At 34.3% G+C, this 14,461-nt stretch overlaps 1 long non-coding RNA gene across 1 annotated transcript; it reads right to left on the bottom strand.

The window, feature by feature from the left end:
• Positions 1-789: 789 nt before the first annotated feature.
• LOC130050216 (uncharacterized) lies at positions 790-4,780 on the bottom strand. The gene is made up of 2 exons (XR_008798639.1): positions 4,501-4,780; positions 790-2,620 (listed from the first exon to the last, which is right to left on the bottom strand). It is a non-coding gene; the product is annotated as an uncharacterized LOC130050216 (long non-coding RNA).
• Positions 4,781-14,461: the final 9,681 nt, after the last annotated feature.

Raw genomic sequence — 14,461 nt, 5'->3', positions numbered from 1 at the left:
CTTGGTGACTAGGTATACAGACTGTTGAATAGCAGTTGACCTTTGCTGTTCACTACAACAACCTTTTTCAAGACCACCAATTCTTTTAACACAACTTCCAAGAAATGCAATAAAATGGGAAAGTCTAACAGATTGAAACACACAAGAGTCAATGTACTATAATCATGATTTTATGCTTGTTTATAAGGAACTCCTTGAGAGAAATTAAAAATATTTTTAATATTTATGATCAAGATTCCTTATAGCCAATATTCTTTCAAGCTTAACAAGGTTATTATGATGTGCATTGAAAATAGTTATTCTTAAAGGGACATTAGCTGCCATTTTGATACCAAAAAATTAATTAAATGAAATTTGCTCCATATTATACATGTATATTTCAGTGATAACACCAGTATTTAATTATTTCAAACACCTTTTAACCCCAAAACAGGCACATGAATGTGTATGAATATCACATGAATTTTGGTAATTAAATTATTATTGTCTTGCAAGACAATAATTCGTCCTTATGTATTTCTATACACTAAAAGTGACAATCTATTGTCGTTTTATTAGGTTTCTCATGTTTTTGTACAAAATAAATATTATTATTAGGCATTAATATATATTCTTATTGAGAGGTTTTGAATAAAAAGGTTGCCATCACTTTCACAGCTAATGCCCCTTTGACAAACTACATAGCATATCATAATTAACTTGCTGTTAATGAATATGTAACTCTTAAATTAGGTTAAGAGAATTTGATACCAAAGTGCAGAATATTATATTGTAAAATGTACAAAGGTGCAGCCTTGAAATTTATTAAACATAACAATAATATGATTTCACAAAGTGTATTAATCAGTAATTGACAGTATCACTTATACCCTTCATAAATGTATTTTAACATAATGCATTTAGTACTACTGCGTGCTGGATTATTTTTCAACCCCATGTAAATAATGAATTACATTCAAGGGCAACAACTCTTCTAGACACATATTCTGTTCTGAACACATTCTCTTCCATAGTCATAAGATATACATCATCATTTAAACTCATGTGTTAACATGTGCATACCATAGGAAAAGATTTCACACACATATATCATAACCTATTATCCAATGTGGAGATGTACATGGACTCCAAAGTTTAGATATTGTATGTCTAAAAATATGTTCATTTGAAATATTAATAAGTACAAATGTACAATGTCAGCTACAATATGAGTTGAGGATTTTTTTCAAGCTTTTCATAGCAAAATCATGATGGTATGTAAATCTATCCAAATACATAAGGGTCTTAGTACAGTTTCCAGCACATCCATTCATATTCCTGGTCATTCTATCTCCAACAATCTAGACATTACTTAGTTCTCTCCATGCCAAAACACATAGGACCGAGACTCTCTCCAATCCACTCTGTTCTATTGCTACCATCTTGATCTCATTCAAGTTTCTCCATTCTGCAATCTTTCTTTCTGCTTCTACTGTTCCTCTCCAGGTTGTTTTCGGTCTCTTAAATGCCCTTTTCCCTTCTGGTGTCCAACCCAACGCCATCTCACTGTCATTGTCACCTCCCCTCCATAGCACGTGTCCTATATAGTTCCATGACCGTCTCCTCGGCTCATTGTTTATTGCATTGATGTCAGTCCTGGCTGCCACTTCCTGTTTTCCATAATTCTACTTTATCTCCAGTATCCTCTGCAAGCATCTGATATGGTAAGCATCTATTGACTTTTCACCTATTCACCTTCCAAGACATATGGACATGCAAAATTTCTGAAAAAATAAATGCAAATATACCCTATGATAAATTTTAAATACATGCGTCTTAAACAGTACAAGAGGCCAAAGAGCCACATCGCTCAACGGAGTCACCTTGGCCTTGCCATTGTACAGCTGTTGTGATTTTAAAAAGATTTCAGTCTTTATTCCTATGAGAAATGTTGATCCCATATTGTGGCCCCAGCCTACATGAGCCCCAAAGGATCACAACATTACTGAAAATGAATTCACATTACACAGAAATGCCTCAACACCAATATGATCGACAAGATCTTGCTGTTCTGGATAAGACCAAGGTCACAACGTAATTAATCATGGTACATGCATGATACAAAAGATCTTGACATAAGAAATCTATATACAAAATATGAAAGCTCTGTCTTAAATAGTTGAGATATTGAATAGGTCAGATTTTTATCAAAAATAGGTCAAACTTCCAGGTCAAAGTCACAAGATCGAACACCGTTGCATCACATGAAAGATACATTTTTATCCATTCTTCAGCTTTCTGGAAATGTCATTTTGGAGTTTCAGACAGGCTTTGTTTCCTGAAATAAACTTTAATTTAAAAAAAATGTTTAGAATTTCTGACTTAATTTTGAACTACATGTATTTGGAATAAGTAAATACTTGTAATGTTCAAGGGACATTATATGGAACGAGCACGCAGGATTTTAATATCATTTATATGTATATACTTAGCTGTTACCTTCCCATTGTATGTGTCATGGAAGGATGGTTGTATAGGACATCATCTGCTGATTCACAATGGCCTTTCTTGTTTTTCCTTGATATTTCGAGTTGTACTCCCTTTTCATCTCAATTACATTGGTTTCCATCTCATGATCTGTCTGAATATTGAAACTGTTATAAGATTTCTCATATGAGTTAAAATGTAGATATTACTGGAGACTATTATTTTCATATAATTTTTCCATTTAACAAGCCTAAAAAATCTTGTATGCAGATGCTTTGTGTTACCACCATGGTTTTGACTTTTAATTCTTATTGAATCTAATCTGGGTAGATATACAGTTCACGCTTGCCTTTTATTAATTATGTTGCATCAAAATTATTTGCCTGCATCATTAAAATTGCATGTGATGCACGTTATACTTATAAATTACACCTTCCTTGAAAAGTAACATAAAGTCAAATGTCATAGTAAAAAAAAGATAATATGGTAGATCCATGAAAGTAGGTTCAAAGTAGCTATAATCATCTCCATTATGATAGGATAAACTTCCTGAAGCTGGAATATTACAAAATTTTACTTATTAGATTTAGAGTTTGATACAATCTTTTTAATAGATAAAAAACACCCTAGACATTTGTTCCTTACATTTATATTTCCTAGTACCTTAATATGCTAATTAATACATGCAAAGGTAGCAGTATGTTCACTACATTCTTTGGTTGTGTGGCACTAGCATCTATTGTTTTCAAGATAAAAGATCTCCAACACCAGGGACTGAATCTTCATTTTATGCCATAAAGTATTACATGTAGTTAGGAGAAACAAGTAATGTATAAATTCACTTAATTAAAGAAAAAGTAATTAGTTAGTATGATCTATCTCTGAATACCATAGAGGCATAGCAGGGTTGGGCGGTTAAAACCGCCCCCGGTTTTAACCAGTGGTTTTAACCATCCCGGTCAATACTCCCCAAGTGGTCAATAATGGTCAGTTGTGATTTAAACTGTCCATTTTCCTATTTTTGTAAATTTCTTGCAAAGATAAAGATAAATTAAGTCTTTTCATTATATGGATCATTGTTGATTAATATTTTTCATTAGATAATCAAATGTAGTTTCATAAGTTTAATATATTTGGTTTGCTAAAACTGACCGAAATATCTTCAGTACCTACCAGAGGGTCACAGTTCTATAACATAGCTTGATTATTGGAGACAGACCTCTTAATATATGTACCTGGACAGATTAAGAATAAAAGGTAGCTGGACATTACCTGAGCCCAGGAAGCAGAGTGGACAGGTGTTAATAAGCATAGGCTGGGACCAGAGATGACCAGTGTACCTGTTATTGTTATGAAAACATCATTAACCCACCCTCAAATGTTTATTCAACAGTATTCAACAGTTAAAATGAAGATTGATGAAACAATACTTATACTAAGGTAGTTCTTGTTAAATTAAGGAATTTGAACAGAAACTTTTACATCTCCCCAGTCAGTCATTTGTACATTATTTATGTAATATTATGACTTATAAGTATATTATATATACCAAACAATTTTCAATCGACCAGTATTAACCAGTTTTAACCAGTATTGACCACCGGCCTCATATCGACCACTTTTTTGCCAACCTTGCCCCGGGCATAGACATATAACATGTATAACAGATATGTTATCCGTTATATGTCTATGTGAATACATACTGCAACTTTGCATTCTGAACAATTAAACATACACATTATATAATTATACAAGTCCATATTGCTCTTTTTCCAGCCAATTGTGCATTTACTAGTTCTGGTATTCATGCTACAACTGATAAATTTGATTACATTTTCATCTCAACACTTTAGCTCCCCCCCCCCCCCTTGATGTCCACTCCCCCAAATCAATGTCTACTTTCCGATTATTTGTTGGGGGTTGGACGAAAATACAATGATCATTTCGATGTAATGGAATTGTCAAACCAGTAGGATAATTTGGTTCAGACAGTGAGTTTTGCATTTCATTCATGCATAGAATAGCCCTACTTACCTGATCTCACCTCTGATATGTCCAGGGATCTATGTTTGCCCTACTTTCAGTTTTCTATTCTTCATGGGATTTATACGATTAATCGTTGTACATTATTTTCACTGGTCTACATAACGGTAAGAAATAAATAAAGAAGATTTTCCTTCAACGTATCCGCTTCGTTTGTTTATTGCCGCCATTGCGCACAAGCATTCCGGATAAATACTAACTACCGGATACGTCTCTTTCATTTCGCTCATTTCCGCGCGAGACCATGGGTTGTTTTCATCTGCCCGTGTAGCACATTCAAAAAAAATTATGACGTAAAGGGCGATGGGTCCCGATTGGGACGATTTGATAGCTGTTTTGTATCGATCAGGTATTTTTTAAACGATCTATTAGGATAAACCCGAAAAAGGTTGTGTACCTTTATTATTTTGCGCACTAGCCTATGTGCAACATTTATATTAAGAAATAAATACAGTATAATTATTTCAGAAATTTCATTTAATCAACTTTCCTTTTTTCCGGAATATACCGCTCCCACTTTCACTATCAAATAGTCGAATTTTACATATTTGATAAAACCTAAGGTGCTCGAAGTTTATATTTAAATCCTTCCTCCATGTTAATTGTGTTGTAGAATATCGAGTCCATTTTAAGAAATAATATTTGGTTTTTGAAATATACAGGAGGGTATGAACTGCGACGTTTTACACGTGTATACTTCAAACGCGCTTCAAGAAAAGTAAAACGGTATGAGGCATTGCTGTTCATACTCTCGTGTATTTTCAACAATGAATTTTATTTCTTGTATTACTTTTCATTTCTTTCGGAGAATAGTCAGCCATTAAAATAGTCGTACTATATTTAGCAAGATTCATACACACACAATCATGAGGAAATGACTCTCATATCAATACACCTATCAACACTTCGCCGCGAGTTACGTCCCTTTGCGGGGTCAGCCAAAGGTCAATCGGTGAAAAACCAAGTTTTCCTTCTTTACCTTACCAAATGTAAGATGTTATTACTTTGAATTTTAGCCAATTACCAAGTTTTCATACAAGTTAATGGGTTGCCCCAATCTGGGGCATATTGTAGTTGACTGCAATTGATGGAAAAATAACAGATGTCAAAGCTACACAGGCCTGTAGGCAGGATTTTTCAAGGGGGGGGGGGGTTGGGGTTACATAGACTAAACGCGAGTCTATCACCTCGCACCGCGAGGTGCCACTACGGCAGGGGGTCTGAGGTATTTGGTGCAAAATCCTGCAATCTAGCAATTTCCTGGCACTTAATTTGAATTTTGGAATCATGCCTTTTTTACTATGAATTTTCATAAAAAATCCCGACTTTGATAGTCAGAATTCAAACAAAATCCCGACTTTAATAGTGCTTAGTAGTTTTCAAGGGGGGGGGGGGGGTTCGTACGAAGGCCAACGTAGGGAAATACGATTTTTATCCGGGAGATGGCGGACAAGGTACATAACTTTCGCGAAGTGTTTACTTTATTGCAGGGTATAAAGCAAATTGAGGAATTTTTTGGCATGTTTGAATGTACCTACCAGTATTGAAGATGATATACAAGTAGGTAAAATAAATGCATATCCTGTACTAATTCTACATTTATAAAATTGATTTTCAATCTGATGCCCAACTGATCAAATAAACCTGAACTAGCATATACATGTATGGTCTGAAAATGATAACTTATTTTGCCTTTGTTTGTTGCTTATTAATGAACCTGTTTTCAAATACTTCTTGTGTTTGATAATCTAAATATATTTTTACATTCAGAATGTTGTAAAAATGAATTACATGTGAATTCTAATTATTAATCATAATTATCCAAGAATTTGTTTTTAGCATGTCTGGCTGTCTTTTTGTCCTTATTCTGACAATGAAAGTATTACAGAGTGTTTTGTATGTATATATATAATAGCCCCCCCCCCCCCCCCAATTTTATCTTTTCAGAGAAAGTTTTCATTAAATGTATGATTTTTATACGCCCGTCTTAAGACGGGACGTATTATGGTATGGCGTTCATGTCCGTCCGTCTGTTAGCTTTTTCGTGTCCGACCCGTAACTTAAATACTACAAGGCCTAGAATCATCAAACTTTGTCTGTAGATACATCTTGGGTAGAAGGTGTGTCGCACGTTAAAACCAGGTCACTGTGACTTTTCATTAAGAAGATATGGCCATATATGGCAAAAACTTGTCCGGCTCATAACTTGAAAACTATTAGACCTAGAATCACCAAAATTGGTCAACTAATGCATCTTAGGTAGAAGGTGTGTCGCATCCTACTTTAAGGTCACTGTGACATTTAATTAAGGTGATATAAAAAAAAAAATGTTTTAATGAGTACAATCTATACTGTTGACGGGTGTCCAAGGTGTCACGTTAGAAGCAATGGAAAATCTGCACATAGATGAACAGTTATGGATCTGATAGCAATGTTCAGTATCAGAAGAGACCTTGTCAACGATGTACATGTACTATAATGCTGTGTACATCAATATTTCTTAATTCTACAATTGTTATAGATTATGGTATAATACATGGGATTACATTATATTTGTCTGTTATATACACATTGCATGTATTTAATTTTATGAATCGATCAGACTAAAAATGTAAATTTTTGTGTTTCTGTTAACATGTAAGTCAAAACTGAAGTAGGCTGGTAGAATATACATTATAATTTTTTTCTCAAACTTTTATTTTCAAAACAACACTAAGAGACAATCTAATCACAATCTATATTTTTAAAGTTACAGGTACATTAACATATTTGATTTGAGGGGCTCAGTTTTTACAGTTAATGGTACTTTTAAATATGCTTGATATTAATTACTTTGAAATTAGTACAAGTGTGAACTTCAAAACAATGTTTATTGAAAAATCTCTTTAACAATATATATTTGATTTTAAATTCTAGGGTAGGAGGTATAATTTCAAAACAGTGGAAACACAGTAATTTTCATTTTAGGCCCCATTGTCATTAAACATAATGCAAGGATTTTGTAAAGAACTGAATTTTTCTCTCAAAATGCTCCATAAGATAGGTTAAAGGTTGTTAAAACTTAGTGGATGAAAATTTGTTTTTTTTTTATTTGATATCATTGTTTTATTTTTTACCTTCAAAACATAAAACTTGTAGTGAAGGACTGAAGCTTAATCAAGATAAATAAAATTTAATGAAAGTAAAGGCCATATTCAAAGTCACTTCTTTATTACAAATAGATCGATAGAAACCCAATGAATGAAAGTCATGTTTAAGGTCGCATTACATGTAAGGTCAAATACATTTCATGCAAATGATGTTTTTATTATGTTACACATGTTAAATCTTGCACAAAAGTCAATCTCATGAAATAATCATTCTGTCCATGTTCAGGGATGAGGTTAAATTTATATATTACTATACTGTATCTATTTCTACTTCAGTAATTCTACAAGATCCCTCAAACATTTAGACAGCTTTGATTGTTATGGATTTTTAAATCTTATGTACATTGTTAAAAAAATCTTTGTAGATTGTTTCATCTACAAGATATTTAAGGTAGCTCATTACACCAAGGCTCATATCACAAGTTAGCAATTTGAATGTTTTGTGAAATTGTTTTTATCGATTGATTTGGTTGCATGTATATCATTGTGGCTCAGTGAATAAAGCATTGGGCTGGTGAACCTTAGATCCTGAGTTTAAATCCGCCACGGGCTGTTTTTTGTAGTTAATGATATTAATTTTTAAAATCATGTTATTTTTATCCAAAATTACATATTGTATGCCTTTTTGACATATATACTTATGATGTATCATATCCTTCATGATGAAATCATTCTTGTGCTGATTTGAAAAACTCTTTAAGTTGTAGTGAGCCACCTTAACTCTCCTTGAAAGAAGATTGATGTATTGCTTTGCACATATTGGTCTATCTCTCAGTTGGTTCATAGACAGACATGGTATTAGAAAAGACTTTTCTGTATAGGTTTTCTAAGGCAGGCTGATGTATCTTAGTACATAACCCCTATTTAATTTTAGGACACTTGGTTAAAGGAGTTGGAGTAACATAAATATCTTTAACGATCAGGGGATCAGATTTATGTGGTCAAACATGTGGATTATTTTGAAATTGTGCATAATAATACAGTTTTGGTGTATAATTACTATGATTTGTATAAGATACTTTGAATTACCAATTTCAAAATTAGTATTTATTAAAATTTTCTTAAAATGAGAATGTTTTTTCCTTTGGTATTGATATAATTGTTGGTATGGTATGTGAAATTCATTGTGTGGTGGATTTTATCGACTTTGTCAGATTTCCTAATGGTAGTCTCTTCGCATCCCTTGACGAAATGGACAATATTATTTGCCGAGCTCAATATTTTTATGAGTTGGCCATATATGACAGAGCTTTTACTAAATGAACACAAAACCCTCAAACTTGGCCTACCTTGGAAGACTGATGGCTCCGAACATAAGGAAAAAATGCTGAATCAGCTATTTTTGGGGGGGGGGGGGGGGTACCCATAATAAAGGCATCGGTACTCGATTATGATAAAATATTTTCACCTCATTTTTAGTTTGATTTATAGCATAGAGGAGGTACTTTTTTAAGTATGTCCACAATTGGACTGCCTATCTCAGTTATCTATATTTCGGGTATCGAAAATTGCTGAAAAAGCTGTATTTTGGCTTGATAATCGAGACCAATATGCCTGGAATAGGTGACGCTGTATAAAAAGAACATGCATGGATATTTTACTGAAATATTTTGTAAATGGAGATAGAACCCATAGGTGATTCTCCATGTAAAATATCACAAGGATTGGTAAAATGTGCTTCTGGACTGTTTTGCATGGTTTTATCTGAGAAAATCAATCGACGACCAAAAATTTGATGTCACACCATGCGTGTTTAGTTTAGTTTTCGACCAATTATAAAAATCGTTGTCTGATTGGCTGAACCCTACAGGCTGCAACACCAATCATATGCTTCGTTTCGAGTCCCATGTTTTGAATGGTGACTGATGTCAAGGGTTAGTGCGAGGTAACGAATCAATAACCCTTGACTTTTGAAAATGCCAACAAAAAAAATAATAATAAAAAAATACAAAGTTGTGAAATATTAAACTACGTGTATTAACTCAACATTATTCAGACATTAGGAAGAGGGACCCCTTTGGCAAAGACTGATCTCGAAAACGCATGTACAAGTAAGCAATCATAAATCTGACGACTCCGAATTATTTAGGTTTATGGTTGAAAAAGCATTATCCTTTGGATTTAATCATTCATGTACTTTGTTTGAAAACTTTAGTTCAGCCCCCAATGGATTTCTGTGTGCATAGTTTGCATGATTTTCTACTCATTGGTCCACCTCGTTCATCAGAATGTTACAATGCGTTAATGGCATTTCGCTTTACGGCTAAAGTGCTGGGATTGTTCAAAAGAATTTTACCCATTTAATCAGAAAGACAGTGAACCCATTTACAACACTTACCTTTCATGGATTCAAACTAGATACAATAAACTTTAATGTTCGTCTGCCTAGGAACAAACTGGAACGCTTTAAACAAACAAGCAACAACAACAACAAAATCCAGTCAAAGCATTATGCAACTTTTTGTGAATCGCAGTCACTGTTGGGTATGCTTAATTTTGTATGCAACGTTGTTCTTGGGCCTTACGTTCCTCAGACACTTTACTGACCTTACTATAGGTCTCTCCAAGCCTCACTATCACCGAAAAGTGAAATTACAGGCGCGCTCTGACCTCCAAATTGGCACATTTTTGGAATATTTTAATGGTGGGTCTCTCTTCCTCCAAACCATCATATACTCTTCAGCATCCCTGCACATTTTCTTCACAGATGCGAGCAATATAGGCTGTGTATTTGGCAAGAAATTATTTGGTACATTTACAAGTAACCAGTTGCAGTATTATATTTTTGCAAGTTGATTTGGGGAGGCAATCTACCTAACTGTTCAATTGCACTGCATCCAAACAATTGAACACTGTACTCGTACATATGTTCCGTGGCCGAGTGGTTAGAGCATCGCGCTCAAAATCACACGGCCTCTCACCTCTGTCGGCGCGGGTTCGAATCCCGCTCGCGCCGGTAAGTGAGAAGTTTCCCAGTTTACTTTTGGAAGGTCGGTGGTCTCTTCCCAGGTACATTGTATCTGGGTTCTCTCTTCTACCAATAAAAACTGGGCGCCACCAGATAACTGAAAAATTGTTGAGTGTGGCGGAAAACATCAATCGATCAATCAATCCAAGAACACTAATCTCATGAAATTCATGAGGCGCTTAATGGTTACAACATCCGTTTTTGGACTGAACACATTCCAGGAGAGTTGAGTATAAGTACTGATCAGGCTAATGAAACAATATCTCGTTAGCTTTAGGATATATCTCTCAAAGTTAGAAATATATCTCACTGAAAATCTGTAAGATATACATGTACCTGTTTAACTTTGAGATATATTTAATTTGTATCGATACAGAGAAGGTCATCAATGCAACAGTCATATCCCACCTTGACTATCACAGTGCCCTCCTGCTTGGCATGACCGATCGCCCCTTGCACCGACTACAATAGGCTCAGAACAACGCTGCACGTTGTCTCACAAGAACATGCTACAGACAACATATTTTGCCGGTACTTCAACAACTACACTGGCTGGCTGTCAAGCAACGTGTTGTGTTTAAAGTGCTGACAACCATACATAAGTCACTACACTCTTTCTCATCACCAGCATACATGAGAGAGCTATGCCCTGTTTACCAGCCACATAGGACCTTGAGATCATCATCCGACCAATGGAAACTGGTAGTGAAGACACCATCAAATAAATACAGTGCAAGAGCCATAAAAACACTAGGTGCACAATTGTGGAATAAACTGACACTGGAACTTCGAGAGCTTGAAGCACATGGATCATTCCACAAGAACCTAAAAACATTCTTGTTCAAGCGTGAACATGGCCTGTGAATATAAAATTCAGTGCAATATCAAGGATTCCATGTACAAGCTCTTGCAATCTAAATTTTGATCTAGCATACGAATACCTGTATGCCAATTGTATCTTGTCGTCAAAGTCAACCACTTTGTCATTTTACTATTTCCTTTATAGCTCTTGCAGGCCTTTTATTATTATATTATCATTGATTATTAGCACAAACATTATACAACGCATAGAAACTATAAAAGTAATTTTGCGCTTTATAAATGAATAAAATAATAATAACAATAATATCTTTTTATGTTAAAGAAACTTCTCTAAAGGTTAAGATATATCTCTATAAGTTAAAGAGATATCTTTCTAGATTAAAGAGACATCTCTCTAGCTTTTAAAGATATCTCTTTACGTTTAAAGGTACCGGTACATGTGACGCATTAAACAGGTTGTCAGTATGATAAACTATGTAAAATAATATCTAACAATTTGACAAACTATTGACTGGTATTACGAAGTACTGGTCGATTCAATGCAGGATTGAAACGGTGATTTTCTGATGCATATCTATGAAGGATTGACGTTAATGGTGGATGTGGGCAAGCGCATGGGGGAACGTATTATTAGAAACACCACGGAGGGGGGAGGGGGGTCGTTTTATCACACGCAGTCGTATCAAAAATGATTTTATGTCAAACAAGACATTTAACTCTCCTTCATTTCACACGTTCATTGCTCAAAGTGGTTTTCCTTACACTGTGCCTGAACGGACTGTAAAGTACCGGTATTCCGACAACAGCGTGCGGGTCATCCACACTTACACGTCGTCAGAATGGTTTACTTTGCTTGCAACGTCACGTCATGGATATTTAAAAATAGAGCGTTTATTATCCTACTAAGATAACAAATAGATAAATAAGAAATTAACTTGATTGCTTTTAAATTCGATCGAGTTAAATTGTATAATTTGCATTCAAAATATTAACTACATATACTTTATTTCATTTGAAAATATCCAATAAATACGGCACAAATATCTTTTAAGACATTTCTCTCTTCGTTAAAGAGCTATCTCTTTAATAAAGTTAATACCTCTTTTTCCCCATCATCAGTAAAACATATAGTCATACACTTAATTCTTTGTTACTCGGGGATTCTTTCATTTTGAAATTACCCATGTGTATGTGGCTAGGGGCTAGTGTTCACCATCTCGGATAAACTCTAGAACAAGAGAGACATTGACACGGAAGAATTCATGGCAGAAATTATTGCTATGTTCACGTACATGAATTTAAGGTGTCTTTAATACATTATTATAATTGATGCATTAAATGAAATATATTTACAGACAACTGTTTTTTAAAAAATATTTATCCCAAGTGTTGAATTCTGGATTGTACGGGAGGATTATGGCAAGCCCTTTTACCATTTATTCGTAAAATAAGATATCTCTTTAAATAAGAGAGATATCTTTATTGGTTAAAGAGAAATTTCTGTAAGTTAGAGAGATATCTTTTTACGCTAGGGAGATATCTCTTTAACCAAATAGATATCTCTTAAAACAAAAGAGATATCTCTTTTGTTTAAAGAGATATCTCTTTAAATAAATGAGATATCTCTTTACGCTTGAGAGATATCTTTTTCTCTTTGAGAGATATCTCTCAAAGCTAGAGAGATATTTCTCAGAGAGAAAGAGATATCTCTCTAGCGTAGAGAGATATCTCTCTATCGATGTAAAAAGAGACATCTCTCTAAGTTAGAGAGATATCTTTTTAAATTTTCAAAAAGAGATATCTCTTTAATCTAAAGAAATATCTCTTTAGATCCCCCCCCCCCTGGTGACCATAATGACTTCTCCCTGTTGCATTGTCATTGAAATGATATAACCCTATTTTTTAACCAAGCAAAATACTTCTAGTGTACAAATGGCGGGAAAGGTTAAAGAGGTGATTAGGGTAACATTGTCAAGTTGCCGAGAGGCGAAATCTAGTTTAGCTCGCATATTCCATCAATTTATTATCTTCGTTTTTTGTTACCTGTACATGTATACATATCACATGCGGTAAAAGCAAAATCTTCCCACGGGATTGCAGCTATCAGGGTGTTGCTAAAACACTGAACGGAAAACGAAACGGAACCGAATTTAAAAATGTAGATAAGATAACGGTAAAATCGGGGGGGGGGGGGGGTGCTTCATTTTGATTAAAATCAACAATTTGGTTGGGAATTTTTTACAAGCGATAAAATAACTTTATCTTAAAATTTTGCATCATAAATTGATTAAGCGAATTTAGTTAAACGTTAATATAAGAGTTTACAAGACATTTTACAAGAATTTCGAAATTTCGGCAATGACAGAGGTGTTAACGAGCAGTGACACCTATGGGTAGAGAATGAAAAGAACACACGTGGTTTATACCCCCCCCCCCCCCCCCCCCCCCCCCCGTGGTAAAACGTCATGTACACATATTTACACATAATACCGTGTATGTGCGTACTTACAACAGGGAGTGTGGTATGTATAAAACAATAATAATTTATGATTTTATTTAGTCAACAAGTTAAACATCTTTTGTTTGATTTATCATTTTTTAACTAACAGGAGACTTAGTAACCGCAGCACTCCAATCCTAAATAGGGAGGACTTCTGACAGTTAATTCTTTAGCTAAATACTAGTATAGCTAAACATTTGGATTAATAATGAGATGACTTTTAATTCCATTCAAGCATAAATTCTGTGTTAGCTTTATAGCTATTTCATATATTATGAAATAAATCTGTTAATTCTTCTTTATACTATTGGTCGTAAACTTCCCCCTAGTTAACATTGGTTTTGTTTCAATCTTTCTTTCCTGCTGTATCTCTTCAGTTTCAACACTAATCCGCAGGATATCGGTAAATGTACGAACTTTCACATATAGATTCTCCCAAATGAGTCAAAACTTTTTTCTTCACCGGACTCGTTCGCTTTAAAATTTGATGTGATACATAAATATACATTGTAC

The sequence above is a fragment of the Ostrea edulis genome, chromosome 1, assembly GCF_947568905.1.
Source record: "Ostrea edulis chromosome 1, xbOstEdul1.1, whole genome shotgun sequence".
In the NCBI taxonomy this organism is placed as follows: domain Eukaryota; kingdom Metazoa; phylum Mollusca; class Bivalvia; order Ostreida; family Ostreidae; genus Ostrea; species Ostrea edulis.
The sequence above is the reverse complement of the archived record's forward strand: the minus strand, read 5'-3'. Positions and strand labels throughout refer to the sequence as shown.